Raw genomic sequence first — 11,681 nt, forward strand, 5'->3', positions numbered from 1 at the left:
TCACATAAAAACCTACTAACAGTTTAGCAGTAGAATAGCTCTAAGGCCTGAGTCCGGAGAGTGTGCAGAGTTCATTAAATTACTTTTTCTCTCTCTGGCTCTCCACCTTCCCTTTTCCCAATTTTAAGACTATTGTTGTTTGGGTTTTTTTCCAGAAATTCAACTGCTTTGTGCAATGGAGGGGGACAACAATTTCAACTAGGGAAACTCACAGAGCAAGATAAGTCTCTGCATGGAAAGCACAGTCTTTGAGATCAGTGACAATTTAATTATGCTTATTCCATACAGAAGGTAAAAGCACTACGAGCATGATTATATCTGGACTAATTGCCCCATCCAACTCCATGGCCAGGATTGACCTGACCTTTAAGTTGGTTTCACTAATATTTTTTCTTATGTCAAGTGAAACAGCATACCTGCTCTGAAATCAGTGATTCCAGACCTGAAGCTTTATATATATACATATATATTTATACACATGTATACATCTCAATCATGCAGTTACAGAGTATTCTGAAGTGGGCCCTCAAAGATCACTAAGTAAAGCTCCTGGCTCTACACAAAACCACTCTGAAATTAAATCATACTTCTGAGAGCATTGTACAAATGCTTCTTGAACTCCATCAGCCACCAAAACTGCCCTGTGGAGCCTGCTCCAGTGGCCAACCACCCTCCCAGCTGAGAACCTTTTCGTAATGTCCAACTTCACCCTCGCTGATGCAGCTTCGTGGGGATTTTCATCATTTTAAGGCTTAGAAAAATTTACAAAAAAAAAAAAAGAGTTAATCAGTTAACTTTGTTCCTTTTTTCCATGTTTGTTTTTGTGGGTTTTCTTTTTTGAAAACTTATTTTTTCCAAAATCAGATAAAAATAGATCCCTCAGCATTTGGATTTCTGAAATTGAGAATAGCTGTAAATATTTAAAACATACTGTTTTTTGAAACTATAAATTGATAGGTCCATTCAAAACTTTCCCAGAGGGCTTCTGTTGTATCTTACTGCTGCCAATGCTTATTATATCTTTTACCTTTCCAAAAGCATCAGGAAGACACTCCAGCACAGAAGCATAGCATACTTTTTTTTTGCCAAGAGGACCTAAAACTCTAAGACTTCAGAGATTGTATGCACACAACAGTGCACAGTGATGCTAACAGATGCTAGCAAAACAGCTACAAGCTGGAAATGAGAGGGCAGTGAGCTGCAGAGCAGCATGGGAAAAAAAAGGTGTAATACTTGCTCTTACTGCAACAGGCAACACTAAATTTTAGGGTGGAAGGATGAATAAGTTGGCCAGCTACTCAAAACTAGATAGCAGTGAAAGCACTAGCAGACAAGGCAATTCTGTGATGGTACGTTTATGCAGTTTTCCCAGATTACAAAAAACAACGTATCAGTCTTCTTTCCAGCCTGTGTTTATTACCTGGATGGAGATGACAAACTCTTAAGTTTTTAAACAGAAAGTACTCACTCCCCCTCCCCACCTCCTCCCCCAAACAAAAAAAGAAGAAATAACAAGTGCTGTCTAGCACAGACAGGCTCTACAGTCAGCCAGGAAACAAGGTGCAACAACTCCAGGGAACTAAATAGAGCACTAATCCTAAGAAAACCAAGACTTAGATGAGTGCTGAGATCCTCCTCCTGCCAACCTGGGGATAGACTCCGCCTCTTGTGCCCTCACCTTGCCTTCCCTCTGCGGAGAATCTGAAAGTGCTTCCAGCCAGCTCCCCAGCCTGTGCCAGGGCAGAGAGGTAGAAGCACAAGGTGCATAGAGGTGGCAGCACGAGGTGCATACACCCATGTTGTTGTAAACAGCCTCACGCCTGAGAAAGCCCTGCCCTGCAATTACAGGTCTGACAACTGGAGCTGCACTAACACACACTACTAGTTGGGTTGTCTGCCTGGCCTACTGGCCCTCTGCAGCCCACAAGGTCTGCAGGAATCTTGCTGTGCCTTTCCTATGGGGCAGACAAGCTTCCTGATGGGTGGTGAATGGATGTCTGGCCCCAGCTGGGCTGCCACACAGCTCAAGCATACTTCAAAGGAGCCAGGATGGCAGAGGCTGGCTCACTCTAGCCTCCTCCATCCAAAATCCTGATCCATGTAGGAAAATCTCCACTTCTACCTGGAGGCTGCATATCCTTTGGTTTGGTGAGGCACTCAAGAAAAAACTCAGTACAATGGCCAGGGCTGTGCTAGCACAAAACCTACCCCACCACAAAACTCAGTTTTCAGTGGGCTGTTCCCCAGAAGGGCACCCCTATAACTAAACATCTTGCTTTAATCCATTTCCACAGCTCAATGCTTCTTGTATGAAGCCTACTGCATATGTGCATCTGCAATAAATAAATAAATAAATGTTTAAAAAAAAAAAAAAAAAGCCACACCAACACACCACCAACAACAACAAAAACACACCAGAAAATGGATACCAGGCTGAGGCCTAGTTCATGATCTTCGCAAACCATCAGGCTACTGCACTGTACATTGAGAAAGGTGAAGTAGCAGGGTCAAAACCCTTGAACTCAGGGAGAGATTTCACAGAGCACTAGAGTGAAGGAAAGCAGATTTGGAGCTTGCCAAAGGAAATAACATAAAGAATAAAAGGTCGTTACATAAAAAGCATGAGTCAAGATAATGTAGCATCTTCCACTATGCTAAAAAGCCTGTGTGCTACTGGCATGCTGGGAAAAAGTTGCCTCCTCTAATGTTTTGGGCAGGGGAAAAAAAAAAAAAAAAGGGAAAATACATCCAAGTTGCTACTGAACCTCAGGAAAATGTAAGACCTCTGTCATATGGGTATAGTTTGATGAGTTTTAACATTCAGTATCTCACTGTTTTTCACCAATAGTAGGCATACTGAAGATGTACTGAGCATATTAATTATCAAATTACTCACTAACTGGGAGAAAAAGGATATTTATTCTATATTTGTTTTCTCTTAAATGGATTATAAGACTAAATAATAAATTTTTAAAAATATCAAAGAAACAAAATTAGTAGTACAGAATTTCACCTCAGAAATTGCTACAGAATGTTAATCTAAACAGCAAGTGATGCCCGCAGCTTGGACAGCATATTGCACTTCCCAAGTAAAATGATTCAGTCTTATGACAACCATTAGGCCATCTATACATCAGGAGAATTGGTTCATTTGAAGCAGAGCTTCAGTTTTATATTCATAAAAGTTCTGGATAAGTCTTGACACTTCGTAATCTTTAGTACAGTCTTTAAGAATAAACAGGAACAGTAAACAGTGCTCACTGACATAGCTTAGCAGTACGATTGTTTATACTACTGGACTCAGAGAGGAAGCATCAGTGAAAGCAATGTATAGTCACTTCCAGTTGCACCATACAGGTGTCTCTACAAACAACAAAACAAAACAACCAACAGAAACATCTGGTGCCCAAAAGGAAGCAAGGACTTCTGAAATGTATGCTATGATGAACGCTACACACTACACACATTCCTAGACAAAAGTTTTGCTATAAATCACAGGAGTTCCAGTTTCTCTTTAAACAAAGCATTTCAGGACCTAGATGTAAGAAGATCTCCAGCTAGCTGTCGAAATTTCACAGTCTCCTACTACGTTACAGAAACATGCACCCATGCTGCTGTTTTTGAGTTTCAGATTAAAGAATGCTGATGTTTATACTAAAACCACATTGACATATAGAAATGCCATTAAAACATCAAAGAGCTTGGAAACAGACTTGAAAGTGTGGCCTTGCCCCAGCTGCTCAGTGGAATCATTGCTAAGCACAGTTACCACCACATTACCTGTACCAGTCTTGAATACAGTTAAGCTACGGACAGATAAGGATGAACAATATTCAACAACCTGAACAAACTGTCCTCCCTTGCAGAAAGAGCTTCTGAAGTTATCCTGTCTGATGCAAGTATTAGATATAAATAAAATGTTTCAAACAATGTAAATGTGGGAAAGCACCAGTGAGGACCCCCTCTCTCTCCCCATGGAAAAAACAGCATCACACACCCAAAGCCACAGGAATTGTGTGGGTGCTGAACAGGAAGGTACTAATGCAAAGACATGGAAATCTTGGATGCTCAGGCATTGCACTGTGAGTAACAACTGGGATAAGCTCATTGTGTGCATCACAGTATTTTGTTTTACATATACTTCCTAGAATCATGTGGATATGCAAGAATTCTGGCTTACAATCAAGAAAAATGTATGTCTGGCCTCTACCAGTGTGGGAATGTAAGAAAAATCTGTTCAGAGCAGAAGCTGTGGAGCAAGATAAGTGGCATGAGAACCAAGGACACCTTTGGAAGAAGAAAGAACATCTCACGGCTCTGATTGGCTAAGCGCCTGTGTGAACGGCTGAAGAGTGTTTTGAAGAATGCTCTGTTAACGTGTATAAATAGAGCAGTGCTTAACAATAAAGCAGACTAATAGCTTTTAACCACATTGGTGTGCTGTTATGTCTCCAGCACGTCCTGAGAGTCCAGAGACTTCCCCAAATTTGGCACCCAACAGGGACACTTCGTGGGACAATTCAGAGAAATGGACAATGTCAGGACGGTCGCGACAGAGGTTGGCACCGTGTTGTGGTAGCTGGATTAGGCACCGACGTAAGTGTTGCGGTTAGCTGGAAGCAGGGTCGCAACTCACCCTCTGTACCCATGATGGAGTGGGAAGCTGCAGTGAAATTGCTGTTAACTCTTTAAGAGAGAGGAGCAGTCATCTCCTAAAGGCATGACTGAGACCCTCATGCATTGGGCTTGGAAGAAGGGACATTTGTAGGAAGTGGCACTGCTGTTCAGCATCGATGAATGGTGTGATATTGGGGACCGCATGTGGGACTCAGTTATTAATGGTGGAAAGGAAGAAAAACTATTGCGGACCCTTGACCCCTTGTGTAGGTCTATTATTAACTCTTTGAAAGCTATGCAAGCTGAATGACAGGTAGCTGCTGCAGCTACAGGCACTGGCTGGTACAACAACTAATTTGTCTTCAGAGTTTGACGTGCCTGTTCAGGGTATCACACACCATGTGTGTTCCTTGGCAGGTCAGGTAAAAGCATCAGTAGAGGCAGCAGCCCCTGATCTTTGAAATAACACTGCTATTGAGTCATCTGCAGTATTGCAGCAGGTAAAAGGGGCTATACCTGACATCACCCCTGATGAACACTGCCAGGAGCAGTCTCGTGCAGAATCAGTGAGCGACGACGGGGGCGAGGGGCTGGAAAAACTGGATTGCAAGGTTAAAATATTAACAGAGAGATTACGTGATCTGGAAATCTGTATGTGGCAAAAAAAAGGGATACAGGGCCTGACCGAGGCTCTCATCTAGTGCCTTCTACGGGTCCTGTCCTACCAATAGCGCCCGTTGCTCCATCGACTCATCCGGCAGCGCCGCCCGCCTGACTGAACTACGCAGAGATTGTTTTGCGCATCCACACCGTTCTGCGGGACAGGGGGTTAGCAGTCGGAAACTATGGGGCGTTCACTGGAGAGGAAGCAGCAGGTAAATCTTGCAGAATCAGAATCAGCCTGTATTTACTGTAGCATTAGTTACTTTTCTCAAATGGTAAAGCAAAAATGTCCTTGAATTTCCGAAAACTGGATTCTCTTTTTATGGAGAGCTTCGGGACAAAATTGGCACAAAACTCCAGGAAGCTTCTATTACTAAAGACAAAACAGCTGCTAAACTTTTATCTGTTTGGCACCAAATTATGAATGGGCTTAAACCAATCCGACAAGGAAAAATTTCTTCCGACTATTCCCCATCAGCCGCCCGCCCTCCCACCTCCCCTCCCTCCCACCCCCGCCGCTACCCCTCCGTGCAGAAAGCAGCCCTGGTCCGGATTCGATCCGCGGCTACTACCCCACCCCTGACCGAGGGGAAGAGAAATCACAACCCCCCTCATCACTGCTGCCCTTGGCTCCGCCCCCGAAGCTCATCCCGCTCTCGCCTTCGGCTTTGCCACTGACTCTCGCCGCGCCGCTCCCGCCCTCCGCCCCGCCCCCGTTGCTCACCGTGACGCTGCTTTCCTCCGCGCCGCCTACGTCGCCTGTTGCTGCGTCTCTGCAGCCTGCGTGTAACTTACTTAGAGCCAATAACGGACCTGCTTATATTTCTAAAGCCATTCGAACCTTCCTCCAAGAATAGGGTGTTAGACATATTACAGGCATTCCTCATTCTCCCCCTAGACAAGCTATCACTGAGTATACTCATCTAACATTGAAATCCATTCTTAATAAACAAAAAAGGGGGAATATGGGAGGCACACCACAAGAAAGACTGTAAGCGTATTGCTTTCTCTGTGCCATCTGTCAATAAAGCCTCTCAGTATGAATGGGTTGTACTGCCTCAAGGCATGAAGAATTCTCTGACTGTGTGTCACCCATTCATAGCCACAGCCTTGCAACCTACTCGTAAAGCAAACCCTCATGTGATCATTTATTATTACATGGATGGCATACTGTGCTGACAGGAACAGGCTTTTGATAATAGCTGGGAAATACAATTAATCTCCCATCTCTCAATTTGGCCTTCCGGTGGCACTGGAGAAAGTGCAACACACATTTCCTTATCTGGGTTTTTGGAAATTGTCAGATGCTATGATATACCCTCAGACTGTAGAATTGAAAATTGACATTTCCACACTCGTCAACTTACAAACTCTTTTAGGTCACTTACAATGGCTAAGGCCATCGGTTGGCATTTCTAATGCTCAACTAGAGCCGTTGTTTCAGTTGTTAAGGGGAAAATGTGCTAATGATGCGATCATACTGACGCCTGAGGCTAAGCAGGCTGTAATTCAGATTACTGTCCAAATTCAATCGGCAGCTAGCCATCATCAATCCTTATTTCATGACTTTTCCCTTGTTGTGTATGTCCAGGAGAAGCATGCTTTCGCAGTCATTTGTCAACAGAGAAAAAGGCACACTTCTCCTCAAAACAGGCCTAATAAACAATTCTCTGCTTCTCCTGTGTTTTTTTTTGTGTGTGTGTTTGTTTTTTGTTTTTTGTTTTTTTTTTGCTGGAATGGTTGTTTTCCCCTGTTCAGCCTCGGTCATCCTTATGACTTGTATCAATATAGTAGCTGAACTGATTTGTATGGGCAGAGACAGAGTTCTCTAAATAGCAGGGCGAGAACCTGACGATATTAGTTTATCCTTTACCTCGTGGTGGGCAGAGTGGGTGTACCATAACTCCCTCTCCTTACAGTTGGCTTTAAAAGGGTATTGTGGCCATTTGCATACAGAACGCCCAGATCAGCGAGTAGCACAGTTCCTGGAAAAAACTGACTGGATTGGAATACCAATATTCGAGACAACCAGTGGATGGTCGCACCGTATGTACTAATGCTAGATGCTGGAGCCACAGAGATGTCTGTGTGTGGTGGAACAATAGCTGGAAGCATCAGTTTGTGCCAACGGAGCCACGGGACAGTTTATAAACTATGGAACTAAAAGCAATTTCATGGGCCTTTACTGTGTGGCCAAATGAACCTTTAAAGTTGTAACTGATTCCCTCTACGCAGCTCGCGTATGTCAAAGAACTGAGGATGCTCACATTAGAGATAACAATAACGTGTGCCTTATCTCTGTTTTTTACATCTTAAACACACATAACAGCAAAGAAAGGAAACATATTGTGTCATCCATATTCACAACCACTAAACACACATGGTTTAGGGGAGGGTAATGCTGTCACTGATAAATTGGTTATAGTGATCCCTGTTAATCTGTTTGATGCTGCTCGTAGCTCTCATGAGATGTTTCATCAAAATGCCCGTGGTTTACATAAAACAGTTTAATATTGGCGTGAATGATGCAAGGTTGATAGTACAAACATATCCACAGTGCTGACACCGTAACGGTGGCTTTGGGCTCGGGACTAATCCCTGAGGTTTGCAAGCATTGGAAGTGTGGCAAACAGATGTCACCCATATTGCAGTTTGGCTGACTGTGATATGCAGATGTCACTATCGACACCTACTCTGGGTTTTTATGGGCTTTTCCATTAGCACGTTAATCTGCTAAATATGTCATTAAACATGGGATAGCATGTTTTGCTATCTTGAGAGTTCTGAAACAAATTAAAACAGATAATGGGCCAGCCTATAAGTTGCTGTTCAGTACAGTCTTTTTTGCAAAAGTGGGGAGTTCAACATAAGTTCGGGATCCCACATACTCCTACAGGTCAGGCTATTATAGAACGCACACATGCTACACTAAAAACACAACTAAACCAAATGAGCGATATACGTGATGTATCAGATCTCCTCATGAGCACTCTTTTCTCCCTTAATTTCCTTTCTGTACAAGGAGGTTCATTGGTATCTGCTATAGCCTTGTATCATTCAGGTTCTAGCATGGGAGTGCTATCTGAGTCTGCTAAAGTACCTTACAAAGATCCGCTGGCAGAAGATTGGAAGGGCCCAAGTACTATATTTGTAGGAAGAGGTTATTTTTGTCTTTCCACAGATGATGGCCCTATTTGGATTCATGCTTGCAGTGTTTGTCCTTGGCGCGGAAGCACTACCTGAACTGCACCAAATCAACCCAAAATATGTGGGTCACTTAGGCTAAATCAACAGGCTGGACCAACTTCTGCTTAGAGCTTGCTTCTGCCACTGATCCCTTCCAAACTTGTTTTATAGGGATATTGTTTCTCAATGATTCTGACTTTTCTGCTTACTCCACAGGTAGTTGCAATGTATCGGATACTCCAGATGATTGTTCTTTCAAGCTTCTTTAGTGGTCTAAATACCACTATACCCTGGGACCTACAGGAGTTAAATCTTGGAACTCAACAGATCAGTAACACATCTAAGGGATGGAAGAAAACATGTTTTATGTTTGGAAATACCAGGAAATGCTTTTGGGGGTCCATGTTACATTGCTAAACTCACTATATTTTCTCTCACTTTCCAGGACATGCGTGACATCCACCCTAAATGCAGCACACATGTAGCTTTAGCTGTCCTTATACCAGGGGCTGTTGCTGGGAATAGGTATTATAACTATTAGTATAGTTATTGGTATTGTAAAATGCTTACTTAACAAAATTTCCACTACTATTTTGCTTGCACAAAAGGAAAAGGGGGGAATGGTTGTGCATACCCCCATTGCAGCTCACGGAACCCACAAAAAGAACAGTGTCAGGATGTGAAACGATGAGAAAGACTGAAACCAGGCTTGAAATGACCATGAACTCATAATGATTGGGATTGTGTGCTTCTTGTTGTTTGGTATTGCTTTGTAACTTGTTGTATTGCAAATAGCAACAGTAGTAATGGTTGTTGTGTGGGTTTTTTTAAATTATTTTTTATTTTAGTAATAGATTGAATGTGAATTAACAGGATTTAATGTTACCAATGCTGGAATCTATGGAAATAGCTATTTTAATGTTTTAGTAGTGCTGAGACAAAACCTGAAAAGGAATCCCAAGCAAAGGGATGACCCTATATTATATAGAATGATTAACTCTCTTTCATCCCACTAATCAGGAATTTAAAATATGATCATGCAACACCTGAGCCAAAGGCGCATGCTAAGAGAGTTAACCTCAATAGTTTATTCTGTTTTGCAAGCAGGCATTCCGTTTGGCCTCTGTATCACGCACTGGCCATACAGATGCAGCGTACAAATGGAAAATTCCCTTCAGACCCAGAGAAGAATATAAGAGAGAATCTGGGGTGGGTGAGAGAATGAGAGAGGAAAAGAGCACCTTGAAGCAGGGGATGCCCTGCTGGCACTGCCTATCGCATTCACCACCACCATGTTTTTTCTCTCTCTTTTTCTGCAGATTGTTGGTTCTCGAGGGTCAGTAAGTAATAATGCCCCCAGTTCTATCTGGCATGCAAAAGTTGCCCAACTATTAATTCTCTATTAGCCCAAAGACATAATTATGAGCACTCTAAAAGCATCTATTGTACAATTCTTAGTGATGTTTCAAAATCAATGTAATAGAATACATAGAAGTTGAAGACCTCTTTCAAGGCAGCAAGAGATTAACACAGAATTGGGCCCTCCGGGATTTATTTCCGGGTTGCAGAAAGTTGAGCTGCAGACTGAACAAGTGTTTGTTCTTCTTAGTAGATCAACAGTATTTCTTGCCATGATACTATGTTTGCCTTGTCTCCTTTCTCACACTTATAGTATCATCAATCGAGGCCTTGATTGAGTTACAATGATTGTATTATTAATATAATTATTATTTTATATTATGGTAGAAGTTTGCGAATAAACAAAAAAGGGGGAAATGTGTGAATGTAAGAAAAAACTGTTCAGAGCAGAAGCTGTGGAGCAAGATAGTGGCATGAGAACCAAGGACACCTTTGGAAGAAGAAAGAACATCTCACGGCTCTGATTGGCTAAGTGCCTGTGTGAACGGTTGAAGAGTGTTTTGAAGAATGCTCTGTTAACGTGTATAAATAGAGCAGTGCTTAACAATAAAGCAGACTAATAGCTTTTAACCACATTGGTGTGCTGTTATGTCTCTAGTGCGTCCTGAGAGTCCAGAGACTTCCCCACATACCGGTTTGGAAAAGGTCTGGGGAAATAAATAAATAAATAAGGCTCAAAGACAAGATCTTACTGTCTGGGTTTATCTTAGCCTTTTAAACCAAAAAATGTTAAGGCTTCATTCCTGACTAATTAGAACAAAGGATACACAGGTCCAAGTGAATTTAGATTAGGACTCAACATGACACACTGAATGTAGAATTAGAACATAAAAAGGCAAAAAAAAAAAAAAAAAAAAAAGAAAAGGAAGGAGGAAAGGGGGACACACTGTATGTACAGTGTAGAACAGATTAAGGCAAAAAAAAAAAAAAAGCAGAAAAGGAAGTGCTGGGGAAGCAAGGAAGCAAGCAAAGAAGTGGGGGAACAAAAGTGAAAAAATGGGGGGAAAAATGATAGAATTAGATTGTATTATTTCAATGCACAGAACATATACCAGCTAGAAATATTTCTAGCTTTTCTATCACTAACTAATTATAGTATTTTTCCTACAATAATAATTAAATAAGTTTAAATGTATAAGGAACAATTACAGACATTTTAATCCTTCATCTATTTTCATTCTTTTGCATATGAATGAGGAGGCAGAGTCTGCTTCACATTTTCACCCACCAAGATCCCTTAAAACAATATGGTTTTACAGCTCCACAGCTCTTCAACTAAACAGTTTAAATCCTGAGATTGCCCTTTGGCAATCTTTGAAGAAAACAGCTCCAACTCTTGACTGACCTATAGCCTCTCTGTCCTCAGCCCTAAAACACACAAAACTGCTTCTTTTTCTCCTCCTAGGCCACACACCTCCAAAAAGAAATACAGAGAAGTCAGTCCTTTGCGCCTTAAATTCACCCCCAAGCTTACAATTTCAGTATGCTAGTGAGAAGTTGGAACATGAGACAATTTGTCTCCTAACAGTCATCATGACTAATTGTGCAACAGAAAATTTATATCATTTCCTCTGCCTCTTTCACAACACTATCATACAGTAATGTCAAGCTAAGGAATGCAAAATCCTTGACGTATTCGGATCCACCAACCTACGCAAGCATGCATACTATATTCTAATTGGGACTGTGCATACTTTAGCATAAGTAACTTCCCCTGGGAAGTTACAGGCAGTAGTTCATGAAATCCAAGGCTCAGCTCACGGTCTTTCCCATTACCTGCAAAAACTTCAATCAGT

The sequence above is a fragment of the Centrocercus urophasianus genome, unplaced genomic scaffold, assembly GCF_019232065.1.
Source record: "Centrocercus urophasianus isolate 14NV4802_14NV808 unplaced genomic scaffold, USGS_Curo_1.0 seq_5, whole genome shotgun sequence".
NCBI lineage: Eukaryota > Metazoa > Chordata > Aves > Galliformes > Phasianidae > Centrocercus > Centrocercus urophasianus.